Raw genomic sequence first — 17496 nt, 5'->3', positions numbered from 1 at the left:
TGGCCGGCCTCGAGTTGCGGGAGCCGCCAACGCCACGCCCCACTGCCTTCAGACCTCAGGCCTCTCGGATAGGCCTGCAGAGACCCTGGCCGCGAGAACTGTGCGTGCTCTCTCCTTGTCCCCGCCCCCTCTCGCCACTGCCTCCAGGGCGGCCCGCCTCCCACACTCGATTGGTGAGTCCTCGGAACTCGGGCTCCAACGCTAACTCCGATTGGCTGTCGAGGCTGTCGAGATAGCGCGCGAGAAAGAGTGGGTGTCCCGCGCATGCGCATCTCTGATCCTCCCGATGGATGACGGTAATTCCCGCTAAATTTCAAAGGCCTAGTTTCAGCTATATAGTGCCGCGAAGAATGCAAAGCCAAAGGGAAGTGGCCATATGAGGGGTTAAGGGGAGTCGAGGAAAGAAGGAAGCTCTCTGAGGAAGGGAGTGGGAAACGCTACTTTATTTACTCTTACCCTCATGCCGTAGGAATCTTTTTACAGAGAGCCTTAGGTATACAGCTTGCAGTAGGTCATGCAACTTATTCGTGGCTCAGCCAGGATTCTGATCTGTGTCGTTTAGAGACTCTGCTTTTAACCACCACACTATCTGTGAAACAGTATTTGACCATGCATTTAACAGGGACTTATTTGAATAGTCTACTAGATTTCAGGCATTGGTGTAGACACTAGGAGTACAGCAGTGAACCAACCAATCAAAATTCCTTTCCTCGTGGAGCTTACATTCTAGCAGGGGATGCAGACAATAAACAAATTAAAGACTCACCAGCGAGTGATAAGTTGTATGCAGAGAATCAAAGTAAGTTATTATAAAAGAGAATGACTTATTGAGTATTTCAGATTGGTCAGGGAACCATCTCTGAAGCAGTGACATTTAAGCTAAGAACAGAGCAACAAAAAAGGTGTCAGATAGGCAGAAGGAAAAGCAAGTGGAAAAGGCCCTAAAGCATGAAGAAGCTTGGTGTGTGAAAGTGGAAAAAAAAAAGAAGGGAGAGTGGCTGGAGTGCGGTGAGTGAGGGGAGAGTGGGAGGGATCATACTGGAGTGGGACCTGATCATGTAGAACCTTCCTGACTTTGGTAAGGAGTTTGGATTCTCTTTTTAAGTGTGATGGGATGCTGTGTTAGTTGGAATTAAGTCCCACTATGACAGAATACCTCAAATATTCAGAGCTTAAATAAGATAAAGTTTCTCTCATGTTAAAGTCTAGGTAGGCATTCCAGGGCGGGGGGGGGGGGGTTCTCCACTGTGTCAGGGACCCACACTCCTTTTCTCTTGTTGCTCCACAGTGCATTACCTCCACTCCCAAGTTTGCCTCAGGATCTATTCCAGCTTCAGTTATTATGCCTGTAACAGCAGCAGGACGTGCCTGAAGATTGCACACAACCCCATTGGGTCTCCTTGGTTAGAACACTGTCATGTGACCACACCCAAATGCAAGGAGGGACTGTGGAAAAAGGTATTCTTTATTTTAGGTTTATATGTGCTCACCTAAATGTCAGAGGTTCTATGACTGTAGTAGAAGGGGAGAAAGGGTATTAGGATAAAAATCACAGAAGCCATTGGAAGGATTGCAGCAGGGGCAAGACGTGATCTGCTTTTCAGTTTTGAAAAAAATCATTCTGTCTACTATAGGGAAAATGGTTATAGTGGGGATGATTGGACCTAGGGCAGTTAAGAAGTGAGTTCAGCAGTCCCAGTGAAAGGTGATGGTGGCATAGAGCAGGGTTGTAGGAGTGGGCCAGGGAGTAATGGATTGATTCAGGGAATGTTTTGGAGGTAAAATCCATAAGATTTGTTAATGGATTACATGTGGGAGTTGAGGGAAAGAGGAATCAATGACAACCTCTCTGGAGAAGCACTGTGCAATAGAACTCTCTGCGATGATGGAAACATTCTGTATCTGACTGTCCAATATGGTAGCTACATGTGGCCGTTGAGCACTTGAAATGTGGCTAGTAAAGCTAAGAATGTGCACTTTTATTTTGGTTAGTTAAAATTAAAATTTAAATAGTCACATGTGGTTAGTGGCTACCATATTGGACAGGGCAACTGTAGATTTTTGTTTTGAGCAACTGGGTGGCTTATGGCACCATTTATTGAAAAAGAATGGAGACCAGCAGGAGCAGGTTAGGGGATGCTAATAGCCAGAAATCAGTAGTTTTACTTTGGATGTGTTGACCTGAGATCCTTGGGAGGCCTCCAAGTAGTTGATCAAGTAGGCAGGTGGATATGTAGTTTGAATTTGCAGTTGAGGCAAGAGCTGGAAATGTAGGTTTAGGAGTCATCAGTGTACAAGAGCTGTTTAAACCATGAGACTGGTTGAGGTTGCTTAGGTATGGAATGTAGACAGAGAAGAAGGCACAGGACTAAGCTCTGGGCACCCCAGTGTGTACTTTGTTTCATCTCTCCAGTTATCACAGCCAAAAACGCACTTCAACGTCCCTAAAAAAAAAAAAGGCAACACCAAGTCACATCCAGACATGCACCTGTGACGTCTCAGACCACTTTATTATTTATTTATTTGTTTGTTTATTTATGTATTTATTTAATATTTTTTAAAGATGTAGTTCTTTTTTGCAGGGAGGTGGGGAAGGTAATTAGGTTTGTTTGTTTATTCATTTATTAGAGGAGGCACTGGGAATTGAACCTAGGACCTTGTGCATGCATGTGCTCTACCACTTGAGCTGTACCTCACCTACTCAGACCACTTTAAACATGCCTTCTAGTTCGCAGTTTTCAAGTGCTACCTATTCGTTCTATATTTCTCATTAGCCAAGGGTTATTTCTCACTATCCTGAAACCTTAAACAAATTGATAGACTTAGCTACCACAAACCCTGATGTATACAATAGCTGTGGGGGGGGGATTAGAATGTTAATATGGTTCGTGATCTTTTTCAGTTGATTTGTGCCACTGGGTTTGGTGGTGTAAGGAGGCAACCACCTCTGCCCCTCCCAGGCCCTATCAGGGACTAACAACCCGATTTCCCCTTTATAATCAGAGGGAGCACAGCTAGCACAGGAATATCCTTTTTTGCCATTGCCCTAGTAGGAGGAGGAGTCCAGATAGCCAGATGGAACCCTTATTGGGTTCTCTTGCACAGTTAAGTCCATAGAACGTGAGTGAACTTGGGGGATGGAAAGCAAATATTTTTCAAGAGAAAAGTAATCGCAAGAGCTGCCATCTTCCACCCCCTCCATCCGAAGCCTTGGTTTCTGAACCTCTAATACTGGCTGAGGGAGAATTGGCACTACATTTCAGTCACTGTATAAGATCGCGTATCACTTTCTGCAAGAAGGTGTCCTGGCCTCACAGGTGTGGTCTCCTGGATACCGCTAGATCTGTTTTCAGAACACCAGTTCATTGTTCTATGAGGCCAGCTGCTTCCGGTGGAGGGGAAATATAATGGCCATGGCTTGCCAACTGTCTATTTCTTGCAATGGAAAGTGAATTTCTTGGTTGGAGACAATTTTGTCTGGACCACCCTGTGTTATGCAAAGTCAGTAATTCCAGGGATGGTGAAGTAGTCAGAGGCATGACCTGCTGGGAAAGAAAACCCAAATACAGGATAAGTGTTTCTTTCAGAATATTTAAATTGAGACGCCCTTGATGACAGAAGGGACCTGATAGAGTTGGCCTGCCACTAGATTTCTGACAATTTCCCAAGAAGCCTGGTGCTCTGTGAGGGCCTCAGGACTGTTTCCAGCCTCCTACTTATTTTCACTTATCGTTTATAATACTCTTTTCCAATTATTTTCTTCATTTTCCAGGTAGAGATTACATTATATTCAAGTAATGATAGTGTTAACTTCTTTTGAGTTTTAAATCTCTAATTACTTTCTCTTGTGTAATTTGGTTGTTTGAACATCTAGAACTAGTTACATAGTAGCGGGTATCTTTTCTCCTTCTATAAGGAGAGAAAGATCAGAAGAAACTCTACAGGAAAGCTGCAGTCTCCCTGGCTGTGATTGTCTGCCTGGGTTCTGGTGGTTTGGGACTCTCCTTTGCTAATTGGAGTTCTAATGAGCATGGACCGGGGCAAGGTATCTGAAGCGTTGAAAAGGGTCTTAACAGAGTATTACCTGTATCCTTTCATATACCTTGGGAAGGGCTGGGCGCTGGGAGGTGGGCCACAGGCAGAGTGTGAGGTAAGGCGTGCTTATTGCTGGCTGTGGAGTGAGGAGGGAGAACACAGTCCAGCAGGCAGTGGAGAGGCATGGCCCCATGGTGACATGTACACCCATTAACATCTTAAAGATCTTTATTTCCTGAGTTGGGTGCTTACTTATTTCATTTTCATTTTTTATTAATTAAGGCCAAAAACATTTCATGTAAGCACTGGTTGAGCTGTATCTCATAGATTCTGATGCGTTGTGGGGTTTTGAAAAATTATTTTCTAAATATTCTGCATTTTGATTTATACTTCTTTATTGACTTAAGAGTTTTTTTTAAAAGAGAATAATAAAAAAATATTCAAGTGATAGGGACCTTTTCTTCCTCTTAGTTTTAATATTAATGTTTAGTGATATTACATAGTGATCAAAGAATGATGTATGTATTAGTTCCATTTTTTCAAACTTAACAAGCCTTTCTTGTAGCCTAATCTATAGCAAATTTTTGTGAATTTTCTCTGGGACCTGAAACTAAGGTGTGTTTTATAATATCAGATGTACCTTATTAATGATGCTGTTGAGCTCAGCCGATGCCTTACTTACTTGTAGAGTTTTTATAATGTAGAGTCCCTCTTTCACCTTGCTACCTTAGATGGGGAGAGATGGCCTCATGCCATGACTTGCCAGTCTGATTGTCATTCACTCCACCTCTTCTGTTTCTCTGTGTTAAATTGGGTCCAGGAAGCACCTGTCTGACCCTCTACCTACTCAGTTCCCCCGTCTCAAACACCTGAGACAGACCCTGAAGGGCTTTTGTGTTTCATGGTATGCCCCTCACCCTTGAAAAATACCTTGTCCTAGCAGTTTTTGAGATCTGTGATAGCACTGACTTTGTGATCCTTCCTTCCACATGCACCTCTGCTAGAACTCCACTACTTTGGGCTCCCATTCCATTTGAATTGTGGCATGAAGCTTGAGTTAGTTCATTGTTTTACTGAAATTGGAATTTGTATATTTGTTTCTTATTCTCACCGTTGCTCTTGGATACAAGAAGGTAGAGAGGAAATGCTGCCTTTACACTACCGTCTTCACAATAGAACTTTCCATGGGGTTTTAATATAATAATGCTGAAACAGTTCACTTCTGGATGGTGCCAACATACTACATGGAACCATCTGTAAATCTGGCTAGAATCTTTTACCCTCGCTTAACTAGTCATAGGGGGACTCCCCTCCGAAATGGGACAAATGAAAGCATACATGACAGGGGAGGGGAGAAGGGGACAAAGATGTAAACAATGTGCTCAAGTAACTTACTTAGGCCTTCAGAATCTGGAGTCTACTTAGTAATAGAAAGCTCTGGGCTGCCCCATTTTCAGATGAGATGGATTAAAAAATACGCAGTTCTGGTTTCATGGTAATTTTTTATCTCAGATATTTTACACCAGATTTAAGGAGCAAGATAGAAGTTGTTTCCTTAAAAGAGAGTAGTTATCTGCTGAAATGTGGTCTTGCTTCAGGCCCCCAGGGGCACGCACTGTGATGCTCTGTTGGGCATGCCGAAGTTTCAGTGGCTAGGCACCTCCAGCACTGCTGGGTTGGCAGGGCTTTCAGGGCATTTTGCTCTGCAGCCTGGACTAGTTTCAAAACTTCCTTTTTCATCTTTTCCTCATTCAAGCAGACATATATTCAGGCCAACCAGTAAATGAGTCAAAGAATGACTTCTAAGCAGGCTCACTCTATGCAACTTGGCCATGGGCCCTTTTATGCCCACAGATTCTTCTGAGGAAATCAGCATGTCTTCACATGGCCCCCACTGAGTGGGCAGCCTTCTGTAGCAATAGAGTTTTGTACTAAGGGTCACTGGTCACAACTGATTGGAGGGTGGGAGGGCCCTTGATCCTAAGGCAAATCATACCATCGCCTGTGGCCATGTCTGGTGTAACAAGACAAGCAAGGAGACTTCAGCTCTGCCCATGATGGAATAAGAGGGACTACACTCACACTTCCACTTTAAATAACTTAAAAGTGGACAAAGTATATAAAAATTGTTTTCAGACATTGGGCAATGGGCATCACAGGACAGTGATCCCTGAAAGAAGGGAAAAGAATGAGATCAGTCCTATCACTGCCCCAGCTTGCTGCCTGGATAGTCCCCAGTCTGCAGTATAAGGAAAGGGAAACCACACACAGCCCACTGGGTTCCCTGAGTTGAGGCAGAGCTTAGACCAAGAGAGTTTAAGTTTATAAGGCAAAGTATTGGAAGGAGAGCTGCACAGAGACAGAGAAAGAGCTGAAATCTTCAGAGGGTTCCCCTAGAGTCTTTGGCTGAGTACTTATCATCACACATGGATGATGAAATTACTTAAGGCTGGGTAATGAAACACCAGAAAGGAACAGATGAAACAATTTCTGGAGATCTCACAAATCTAGGCATAGTTCACATTCCTAACAGCCAGAATGGAGAAACCTTGTAATAACAAGGCATTGGGAATACTCGCAACGGTATTTGCTAAACAGTACTCTAGCCAGATTAGCCCTAGACTAAAGGCTGCTTTGGTCTCCACTGCCAAAATTTAAAAGCAAGCCTTGGGAAAAAAAAAAGCAGGAACTATTTCCAAATGGCTTAACAGAGGCCAGAAATATTTAAAGGAGTACTATTGTGACACCCAAATGTAAAATTCAAAATGTTTGGCATCCAATTAAAAACGAATCAGAGATTCAAAGAAGTAGGAAAACAACCCATGGTGAGGCAAGAAAGTCAAATGCGAGAATCAGCCCCAGAAGTGACACAGATGATAGAATTAGTAGACAAGGACATCGAAACAGCTATTAAAAATGTATATCATGTTGAAGAAGGTAGATGAAAGCATGAGCATGATGAGGGGAGATAAAGAGATATAAAAAGGCCCAAATCTGAATTCTAGAAATGAAAAATAAAATGTCTGAGATGAAAAATATGGTGAATGGGATTAACAACAGACTAGACACTACAGATGAAAAGATTATGAGCTTGAAGACATACCAACAGAAACTACTAAAAATGAAATACAGGGAGAAAAAAGACTGGGGAAAACCCCACAAGCAAACAGAACACCAGTCAGCTGTGGGACAACTTCAAGAGGACCCCTCAGGAATTGGTGGCAGCAGGTACCTCTGGAAGTGGGGTTAATATAAAGACAATTTAATTGAAAGTCAGTTTACAGATGATAGACTCAACAATAAAAAGAAAAACCACCCAATTAAAAAGATGGGCAAAGGACTTGAACAGACATTTCTCCAAAGAAGATATGTACATGGCCAATAAGCACATGAAAAGAGGCTCAATATTATTATTTATTAGGAAATACAAATCAAAACCACTTCACACCCACTAGGATGGCTATAATTTTTCAAAAAAAGGAGATATAAAAGTGACAGTTGTCAGCGAGGATACAGAGAAACTGGAACTCTTGTACATTGCTAATGAGAATGTAAAATGCTGCAGCCGCTGTAGAAGACATTTTAACAGTTCCTCAAAAAGATAAGTACAGAATTACCACATGACTCAGCAGTTCCACTCCTAGGTACAGGCATACCTCGGTGATACTGTGCATTGTGTTCTGGACTACTGAAATAATGCAAGTATCACAGTAAAGTCAGTCACACAAGTTTTTTGGTTTCCCAGTGCATATAAAAGTTATGTTTACACTATACTGTAGTCTTCTAGGTGTGCAATACCATTATGTCTAAAATACAATGTATATACATTAGTTTAAAAATACTTTATTGCTAAAAAATGCCAAGCATCATCTTAGCCTTCAGCGAGTCAATCTTTTTGCTGATGGAGAGCCTTGCCTCACTGTTGATGGCTGATGACTGATCAGGGTGGTTGGGGTGGCTGTTGCCATTTTGTAAAATAAGATGACAATGAAGTTTGCCACATCAATGGACTCTTCCCTTCACAGATTATTTCTTTGTAGCGTGCAACACTGTTTGGTATCATTTTACCCAGAGTAGAATTTCTTTCAGAATTGGAGTCAATCCTCTCAAACCCTGCTGGTACTTTATCAACTAAGTTTATGTAATATTCTAAATCCTCTGTTGTTGTTTCAACGGCCTTCATAGCATCTTCACCAGGAGTAGTTTCCATCTCAAGAAGCCAATTTCTTTGCTCATCCAGAAGAAGCAACTCCTCATCCATGAAAGTTTTATCATGGGATTACAGCAATTCAGTCATATCTTCAGGCTCCACTTCTAATTCAGGACTAGAATTTTCTTGCTGTTTCCACCACATCTGCAGTCACTTCTTCCACTGACATCTTGAACCCCTCAAACTCATCATTGAGGGTTGGAATAAACTTATTCCAAACTCCTGTCAATGTTGATATTTTGACTCTTCCCAGGAATCATGAATGTTCTTCATGGCATCTAGAATGGTGAATCCTTTCCAGAAGGTTTTCAGTTGATTTTGCCCAGATACATCAGAGGAATCACTATGTGTGGCAGCTATAGCCTTACAAAATGTATTTCTTAAATAATGAGACTTGAAAGTCAAAGTAACTCCTTGATCCATGGGCTGCAGATGGATGTTGTGGTAGCAGGCATGGAGACATTAATCTTGTCCATCTCCATCAGAGCTCTTGGGTGACCGGGTACATTATCAATGAATAGTAATATTTTGAAAGGAATCTTTTATTTCTGAACAGCAGATCTCAACCGTGGGCTTGAAATATTCAGTAAACCATGTAAACAGACGTGCTGTCATGCAGGCTTTGTTGTTCCATTTAAAGAGCAAGGGCAAAATAGATTTAGCCTAATTCTCGAGGGCCCTAGGATTTTTGGAATGGTAAATGAACACTGGCTTCAACTTAAAGTCACCAGCTGCATTAGCCCCTAAGAAAGGATTCAGGCTGTCTTTTGAAACTTTGAAGCCAGGCATTGACTTCTCTCTAGCTATGAAAGCCTACATGGCGTCTCCTTCCAATAGAAGGCTGTTTCGTCTACATTGAAAAATCTTTTTGTTCACTGTCTTAGCTATATCTTCTGGAGAACTCGCTGCAGCTTCCACATCAGTACTTGCTGCTTCACTTTGCACTTTTATGTTATAGAGACGTGGCTTTTTTCCTTCAACCTCATGAATCAACCTCTGCTAGCTTCAATTTTTCCCTTGGAGTCTTCCTCACGTCTTTCAGCCTTCACTGAATTAAAAGAGAGTTGGGGCCTTGCTCTGAATTAGGCTTTGGCTTAAAGGAATGTTGTGGCTGGTTTGATCTTTTATGCAGATCACTAAAACTTTCTCCATATCAACAATAAGGCTGTTTTGCTTCCTTATCATTCATGTGTTCACTGAACTAGCACTTTTAATTTCCTTCAAGAACTTTTCCTTTGCAGTCATAACTTGGGTAACTGTTTGATGCCAGAGGCCTGGCTTTTGGCTTGTCTTGGCTTTCAGCATGCCTTCCTCACTAAGCTTAATCATTTCTAGCTTTTGACTTAAAGGGAGAGACATGTGACTCTTCCTTTCACTTGAACACTCAGAGGCCATTGTAGGGTTATTAACTGGCCTAATTTCAATATTGTTGTCTTAGAGAATAGAGGAGCCCAAAAAGAGGGAAGAAGGATGGGGGAATGGCCAGTCAGTGGAGAAGTCAGAACACACAGAACATCTATTGCTTAAGTTTGTTGTCTTATATGGGCATAGTTCATGGTGCCCTAAAACAATTGCAAAAGTAACATCAAAGATCACTCATCACAGATCACCATGACAAATATAATAATAATGAAAGAGTTTGAAATAGTGCAAGAATTACTAAAATGTGACACAAAGACATGAAGTGAGCAAATGCTGTTGGGAAAATGGTGCAGACAGACTTGCTCAATGCAAGGTTACCAAACACCTTCAATTAAAAAGATATATATACAATATCTATGAAGTGCAAGAAAATGAGGGATGCCTATATATACCCAAAAGGATTGCAAATAGGTCCTCAAACAAATACTTGTACACAAGTGTTCATAGCAGCACTATTCACAATAGCCAAAAGGTGGAAACAACCCAGATGTCCATCAGTGGATGACTAGATAAAGAAATTGTGGTATATCCATACAATGCAATATTGTTCAGCCAGAAAAAAAAAAAAATGAAGTGCTGACACCTGCTACACTGTAGAGGAATCTCAAAAACATTATGCTAAGTAAAAGAATTCAGAAACAAAAGGGCATTCCATTTATCTGATTCCATTTATATGAAATATCCAGAATAGGTAAATCCATAGATACAGAAAGCATATTGGTGGTTACCTGGGTTTGGGGGAGGGAGGAATGAGGAGTGACTGCTTAAGGGCTGTGAGGCCATCTTTAGGGGTGAAGAAAATGCTTTGGAACTAGATAGACACTGAAGGTACTAAATACCACTGGATTGTATACTTTATAATAGTCAGTTGTATGTTATGTGAACTTCACCTCAATTTTTAAAAAGGCATTAGACCACTGGGTTCCCTTCCTATTTATGGCCCACACATGGTGACTGCCCCTTCTCCACCTGGAAAGAACACTGGAGGTTTATTCCTGGAGAAGGTAAAACAGAGGGTTTCTGGACTGTGGGACACAAGCCCAGTTGAGGGTGAGGGTACCATATTGAAAATATGAGGATGTAAAGAAAGCACCAAATGTTGAGACTCCCAACCTCCCTCCTCCGACATCAGCTCCCAGAATGCTGGTAGTGGACCTTTGTCCTCCAGGCAGAAGCTTAGAAATATTTCCTGAAATGTGACTAGCCCAAGAGAACAGACTTAAAGTCACTGACTTTGGCATTTCTCCATGGAATTGGCTCAGCTGCATCACCCTACGGTGACCTCCACAGGCAAAAAGTCCCACCCAGGCACAGAGAGCTGCCAGTCAACTTCAGTACTCACTGTAGTGCCCCGCTAAGGATCACAGTATTTCTGAGGAAAAGCTCTTATATGAAAGGCATAGACACAGAAACAAAAACAAATAGAAAATCAAAACCAAAAATAAGCAACTTAAAAGAAACAGATATAATGCAGAGGGAAGATTTTTATAAAAACCACACCATTATTAATATTCTTAGGAAGATAAGAGAAGATACTATTTTCATGAAACAAAAATAGGATGCTTTTAAAAAAAGAACAGTCAGAGAACAAGAAAGAAATGTTGGAAAGTAAAAATATGAAAAAACATGAGAAAAGAAAAAATAGAGGGAAAAGTATAACTGAAAAAAATTTAAGACATTTTCCAGAGTAGAAGGGATGAGCTTCTAGATATAAAGGACCTATAAAGTGTCCCAGCACAATTGAGAAAAACTAAGAACCTCACCAAGTCACATCCTTGTGAAATTCAGAATAGTGGCGATTAAATATATATATATTTCTAAAGATACAAACAAATGGTCCAAATTAGACTTTATAATAGCAACTCTGGAAGCTAGAAGGTAAAGGAGCAAGGCATTAAACACTCTGTAGGAAAATAATTTCTAACCTGCAATTCCATACACAATTAACCTACAATTATGAATTACTCTAGAATAAAGGCGTTTTCATTAATTCAAGGTTCAGATGCAAGTGACAGAAAACCCAAAACAATAATTACAGTTTTCTTTCTTTCTCATATAAAAATCCAGGTCACCAGAGCGGCTCTGTTCCGTGAAATTCTCAGCAACTCAGGTTCATTCCAGTCCTCACTCTGCTATGCCCAGAGTGTGGGCCTCATCCTCATGGTCCAGGATGGCAACTCCTGTGTACCAGACACCAGATGGAGGAAGGGATAATGAAGAAGGAGCAAGGGGCATTTGCCAACTATCTCTTCAGGAGATTTCTCAGAAGCTGCCAAATAACACTTCTGCTTACATCTCATTGGTCAGAATTTGGTCACACGGCCACACATAGCTGCAAGGTAGGCTGGAAAATTAGAAATAAAGAATGGATTTTGGATGGTCTTGTGCCCAGCTAGAAATTTTATTACTATGGAAAAATAGAAGACAGGCATAAGTGGAATAAGCAGTCTCTGCTACAGTCTTGAACATTTTCCAAGCATTTTTTTCCAGAAGCTACCAGTAGAGTATACAGTCATCCCTCAGTATCTGCAGGGGGTTGGTTTCAGGGCCCCCTCCCTTACCAAAACCCACAGTGCTCGAGTCGTTTATATTAAACGGCATAGTACAGTTGTCCCTCTGTGTCCGTGGGTTCTGTGGATGCAGAACCTACAGACACAGAGGGCCAACTGTACTACCAAAGTAAGGGGTGAAGCAAGAAAGAGGAAGACTTGGGACTCATGAACGAGGGTGTCCAACATCAGAGAGATAAAAGGACTCCTCTGGATGTTGGTGAAAGGAGATTTCAAGATGACAGCTGCGCTACACGCCTAGATGGCAGCCAGCCCGGAGTAGAGATGGTCAGAAGGTTCTAGGAGGGATTTCTTTAAGAAGATGAAACTGACAGAAGACCTCATAATTTATCTTCACCCGGCAGGCACAGCAACATACCTTTACTTCTGCAGCAGTCTACTGCATATGTTTGAACATGATGAGAAGACATTTATATATCAGGGGTTCAATTAGGAATAAATACCTAGAAAACTAGGCAAACAAAAAGACAAGGTAATTATTAACTCCAAGGAAAACATATGGAAGAGTAATAGCATTGTAACAGATGTCTCAGTTGTGAATAGCGTTTACATAGTTATAAAAATATAACCCTAAATATCTTTCTAATTAAAATCAGGAACATATATTTGGAAGATGGTGACGTGGGGGGTGTGTGTGTGTGAGTGAGTGAGAGAGAGAGAGAGAGAAAAGACGTCTCATTGTCCACAGTGGTTAAGTCAATAGATAACAGCTAAAACTGGAAAAATCAAGAATTCAAAATATAGTATGAAGATAAATACCAAGTACCAAAATAATCAGCTATAAGAACTGAAAAATGCTTGCTTTTGAGGAGCTGGAGATGAAGTGTTGAAAGGGGTCTTCTATTTTTTTTCCTAACAAGCCTTTGGAAGTATTTAACTCTTTAAATTATGTACACACCAAAGTATTAAACACAAAACAGACATTTCATACATTTTTAGAAAAAACATAATCAGATTCTCTTTCTTGGGCTCCTCAAGTGAGAAATGTGGAATCAGATGGTAGGTGACAAACACTAACAGGAGTGGTAGATGGTGGCTAAGTCACATAAAAAATCAGGGATAGAAGAAAACCCCCAAATTCCTATTCCCAGAGTTTTCCTGGACCCCAGACTTCGTTGGGTTTCAGTCTACATGAAGACTAACTCTACTATATCCTCAGATTTAGGACACTTGATCTCTCTTATCAATCTGTTTCTCTTATTTGAGCTTTGTTGAGTGAACTTTTGTTTCTTGCAGTGAAGAAAGCCCTGCTAAAATAGAGATATGTGCTGAACTCCTTGTTAGTTAAAAGGGCATAAAATGTAGCAACTTGTCCTTCATATTCTGCCCCTCCCCTTCATTTTGAGGGAGGTATTCCATAATACTTTATTCCCATGACCTCCTAGGAACTCCAGTGATGTGGCAGGTCTTTGTATTTCTGCAAATGTTACCACACATCTCCATTACATTCATGTCTCAACAAGACATCAAAGATACTTTCTACTTCCTAATGTCCAAGTCAAATCAACATGACAGCATCAATGCAGCAGATTAAGGTGACATTCATGGAGGAGTAAATTAGTGTGATCCAGCATCCTTGTTTTCCAGGGATCCAGGGGTTGCCTGGGATGCAGAACTTTCAGACAGTCCTGGGTAAACCCAATAGTTGGTCATCTTTGGTAAAGTGGACTAGGTCCCTGTGAAGATATGCTGCTGCACCTGCCAGCTAAACAAATAGCTTCTGGTGGTATAAGTAAAGAGAACAGAAAAACAAAAACAAAAACAAAAACACACTTTGTCTTTAGATCAATAAATATAAGAAAATTAAAAAAAATACTTCTGTCGTGTATCAAGTACCCACCTAATAAGCTTGATGTAACTCTCCATTATTTTTCAAGTACTGTCAGTCTTTGGTACCAGCCAACCTGGAGAACGGAATGATGCTTGAGTAGCTTTCCTCTAAGGTTCCCAGGCTCTAGGTCAATAACTGACTCAGGGATGGTTACACCCAGAGGGCATGTGACTGTGTAGTATGCTGGCTGGAGTTATGTCTTTGTTCATTAAACTGAGGAATTGTTTTGCTGTGCAAATCAAGCAAAACCCAGACCTGCCCATCTGTTCTGTTCCTGCCAACACCTCAAGCAGAAACCAAAACCTCAACGCTGTGTTAGGCCATTTCTTGCACCAAAGTACCACACCTACTTGGCTTTTGCTTTTTTGTGGCCACAGCTAGGGATGGTATTCAAAATATTTAGCAGCTGGTTACCATATGGCCACCAGCCAATTAGACACTGACTTTAACACTAAGTCAGATTCCAGAAGGCAGACAGCTGTGCTGAGTGTTAACCCTTTAGTTGTGGTATGAGAGGGAGGTCTGGTGGCCTGGAGGCAAGTAGATGGGGGTGGGGCATCAGGGGACTCTATGCGGCAATACCAACTGATAGGAAAGCATTTCAGTTCTTCAACAACTAGCATGGCCAGAAGCAGAAGGTCAGTTTGGACTCAGCAAAGAACAGAGACTGGATGGTCCACTCACTTTGCTTTTAACACCTGCCTCCTTGAGTCTAACCACCTAGTTTCCTTCTTTCCCAGTGTTATCAGTGATCTCGTTTTGGTGATTTTGATTCATTTTGATTTCACCCTCCCATGTTCCTGGCTGGGACAGCTCTTCCAGCGCCCCGCCCTGCCCAGCAAAGAGGTTTTACGAATTAGTTTTTCATCGGTGGTGAATTTTTCTGAAGAAAACGAGGTGTGAGTGTTTGGGTGGGGAGAGGTAGCTGTCAGCAGGTCATTGATGACATGCTGTCATTCCCTTCTCCTTTAATCTTGGTATTTTTTCATCTAGGATGATGTGCCAAGAACCATCAGGCTCTTCAGTGTCAGCTCGACAAAATAAAATCAGCCAAACTGTGCAGGAAGAGAAGAAAAATGGGGGCAGGATGGTGGAGAGGAGGGAACAGAGACAGACAGGGACAGAGAGAAATAAAGGGAAGAATGAGGGAGGAAGGGAATGAAGTGATAGTCTAGCCTCCTTTATTTATTCTGTTTTCCTTGATTATGAACCCATGGAATTCAAGTCCACATAGTCACTCCTGCAACAGCTCCCTAGAAAATTTCTGTAATTCATTTTGCCTGTAATCCCTCTTTTCCCTGCTCAGATTTTTGCACACCATCCTTGTTTCACAGCATTTCCAAGCTCCTATGACCAGATGTTCCTCATTACGAGGTGACTCATCACATTTGCTTGGCAATCGTGGTGAATGCAGTAGAAATTATTTGGAGGGGCCCAGGAGACTGGGGAGTTCCACCCCTCAAGAAATTGGTATTCCAACTGCCAGGATTTCAGTCTGTGATAATCAAGACCTTAATTTTAAGCACAGAAACTCAGCACAGTTGCGAACTTAGCAAATGCTGTAATTTGGCAATTTACAATATTTTTTTTACTATAAAATATTTGGCAGGAAAATTTTGTGATAACATTTTAAAATATACAAAGAATATATATTACACATACCATTTTTGATGCATAAAATAGAATAACACTAAAAAAAATAGAAGAACACTAGTAAACACACTACTCAAGTTGAAAAATAGAATATGATCAATATTCACCTTAGGGAGAGTATGATAAAAATTCCCTGAAATTTAATTTTTCAGTGGTTTCCAACCACTGGCTAGTAGTAAAATGGTTTCTTATTTCAGTGCCACAGAGTAGCCTTGAATATTATCTGATTCTCTCTAGGTACCCTGGGACTAAAATTTTTTCCTTCTTGATTCAAATTATCTAATGCTGTGAAAAATGTCCCTACAGTCTTTATACTTTTTATTTCTTTAGAATGCATCTCAAGCAGTGGTTCTCAAACTTTGATGTACTTTAGGATCAATTAGGGAGATTTGAAAAATCTTGTTGCCCTGGCCCTGACCCAGAACAATTAAATCAGAATACCTGCAGATGCAACCCAGGCACCTATGCTTTTTAAAGTACTTTAGGTCATCTAATGTGCTCTAAAGGAATGGCAGTAAAATCCACCAGAGCTTTACTTTCAATGGATATAATATCTGAATACCAAGACTTCATTAAGTGTTTTATTAATCCATTGTCTTCTAACTTCCCATTCAGGAGTGTAAAAATCAATTCTACTCCTTTCTCCACTATATTAATACAGAAAGTTCCATCCTCTTCTGAGATTCCGTTGCTTGCAACTCCATTCCTGGTTTTAACTTCTATGTTTGTTAGGGTAGTTTGGTATTTTGTTTACAAGAAATAGGTCAAACTGAAATTTTTAGGGAAAAAAGTGTGTGGGTATACGGTAAGGATACAGGTGGGCCAGAACGGGAAATCTACTCAGAATCTGAGGTTGGGCTGGGGCCTGGCTATTATTTCTTCTTTCTCTCATGGACCACAAAGCCTGCCTCATGTCATTCTTCTTCTCTCTCTCATTGTCACCTCCCTAAGCAGTGGTGATTGCACTAGTTTGGCTAATCATTTTCAGACTTAGATTGTCTGTTAGGCAGCCCCAAGTCCAATCATCAGTGGTTTGGGTGCAGTTAGGATCACTCAAAGCCCAAGGGTGAAACTAAAAGGGTGGAAAAAGTTACCATAAAAAGAGCAGTAAGAAAGATGGGGAAACCATACTGACTTCAGACAAAATAGACTTTAAAACAAATAAACAAAAATGTCATCAGAGATAAAGAGGGATGTTATATAATGATAAAAGGGTGAATCCATCAGAAAGATATAACAATTATAAACATATAAGCAACAAATAACAGAGACCAAAATAGCTGAAGTGAAAACTGACAGAATCAAAGAGAGAAGCAGACAATTCAATAACATAGGAGACTTCAATACCCCTTTTTAAATAATTGGGAGAATAACTAGGCAGATCAACAAGGAAATAGAAGATTTGAACAACAGTATAAACTAGACCTAACAAACGTCTATAGACTAATCTACCCACCAACTGCAGAGTATATATTCTTCTCAAGTGTACTTGGAACATTCTTCAGGATAGACTATATGTTAGGCCATAAAACAAAAATTCTCAATACATTGAAATTAAACAAAGTATGTTCTTCAACTTAAATAAAGTGAAATTAGGAATCAATTGTAGAAGTTTGGAGAATTCATGAATATGTGGAAATAAAACAACGCAATACTAAACAAGCCTGGGTTGAAGAAGAAATCACAAGCGAAGTTAGGAAATACTTTGAAATGAATGAAAATGAACAACATACCACAGCTTATGAGGTGCAGCTAAAGCAGTACTTACAGAGGGA

At 40.8% G+C, this 17496-nt stretch overlaps 1 long non-coding RNA gene across 1 annotated transcript; it reads left to right on the top strand.

Moving 5' to 3' along the window:
• Window positions 1–120: 120 nt before the first annotated feature.
• LOC123611888 (uncharacterized) lies at window positions 121–15901 on the top strand. The gene is made up of 3 exons (XR_006718987.2): window positions 121–296; window positions 1289–1458; window positions 11735–15901. It is a non-coding gene; the product is annotated as an uncharacterized LOC123611888 (long non-coding RNA).
• The last annotated feature ends 1595 nt before the right edge of the window (window positions 15902–17496 follow it).

Source organism: Camelus bactrianus, chromosome 18 (genome assembly GCF_048773025.1).
Source record: "Camelus bactrianus isolate YW-2024 breed Bactrian camel chromosome 18, ASM4877302v1, whole genome shotgun sequence".
Classification (NCBI taxonomy): Eukaryota; Metazoa; Chordata; class Mammalia; order Artiodactyla; family Camelidae; genus Camelus; species Camelus bactrianus.
This window is presented reverse-complemented; position numbering and strand designations above follow the sequence as displayed.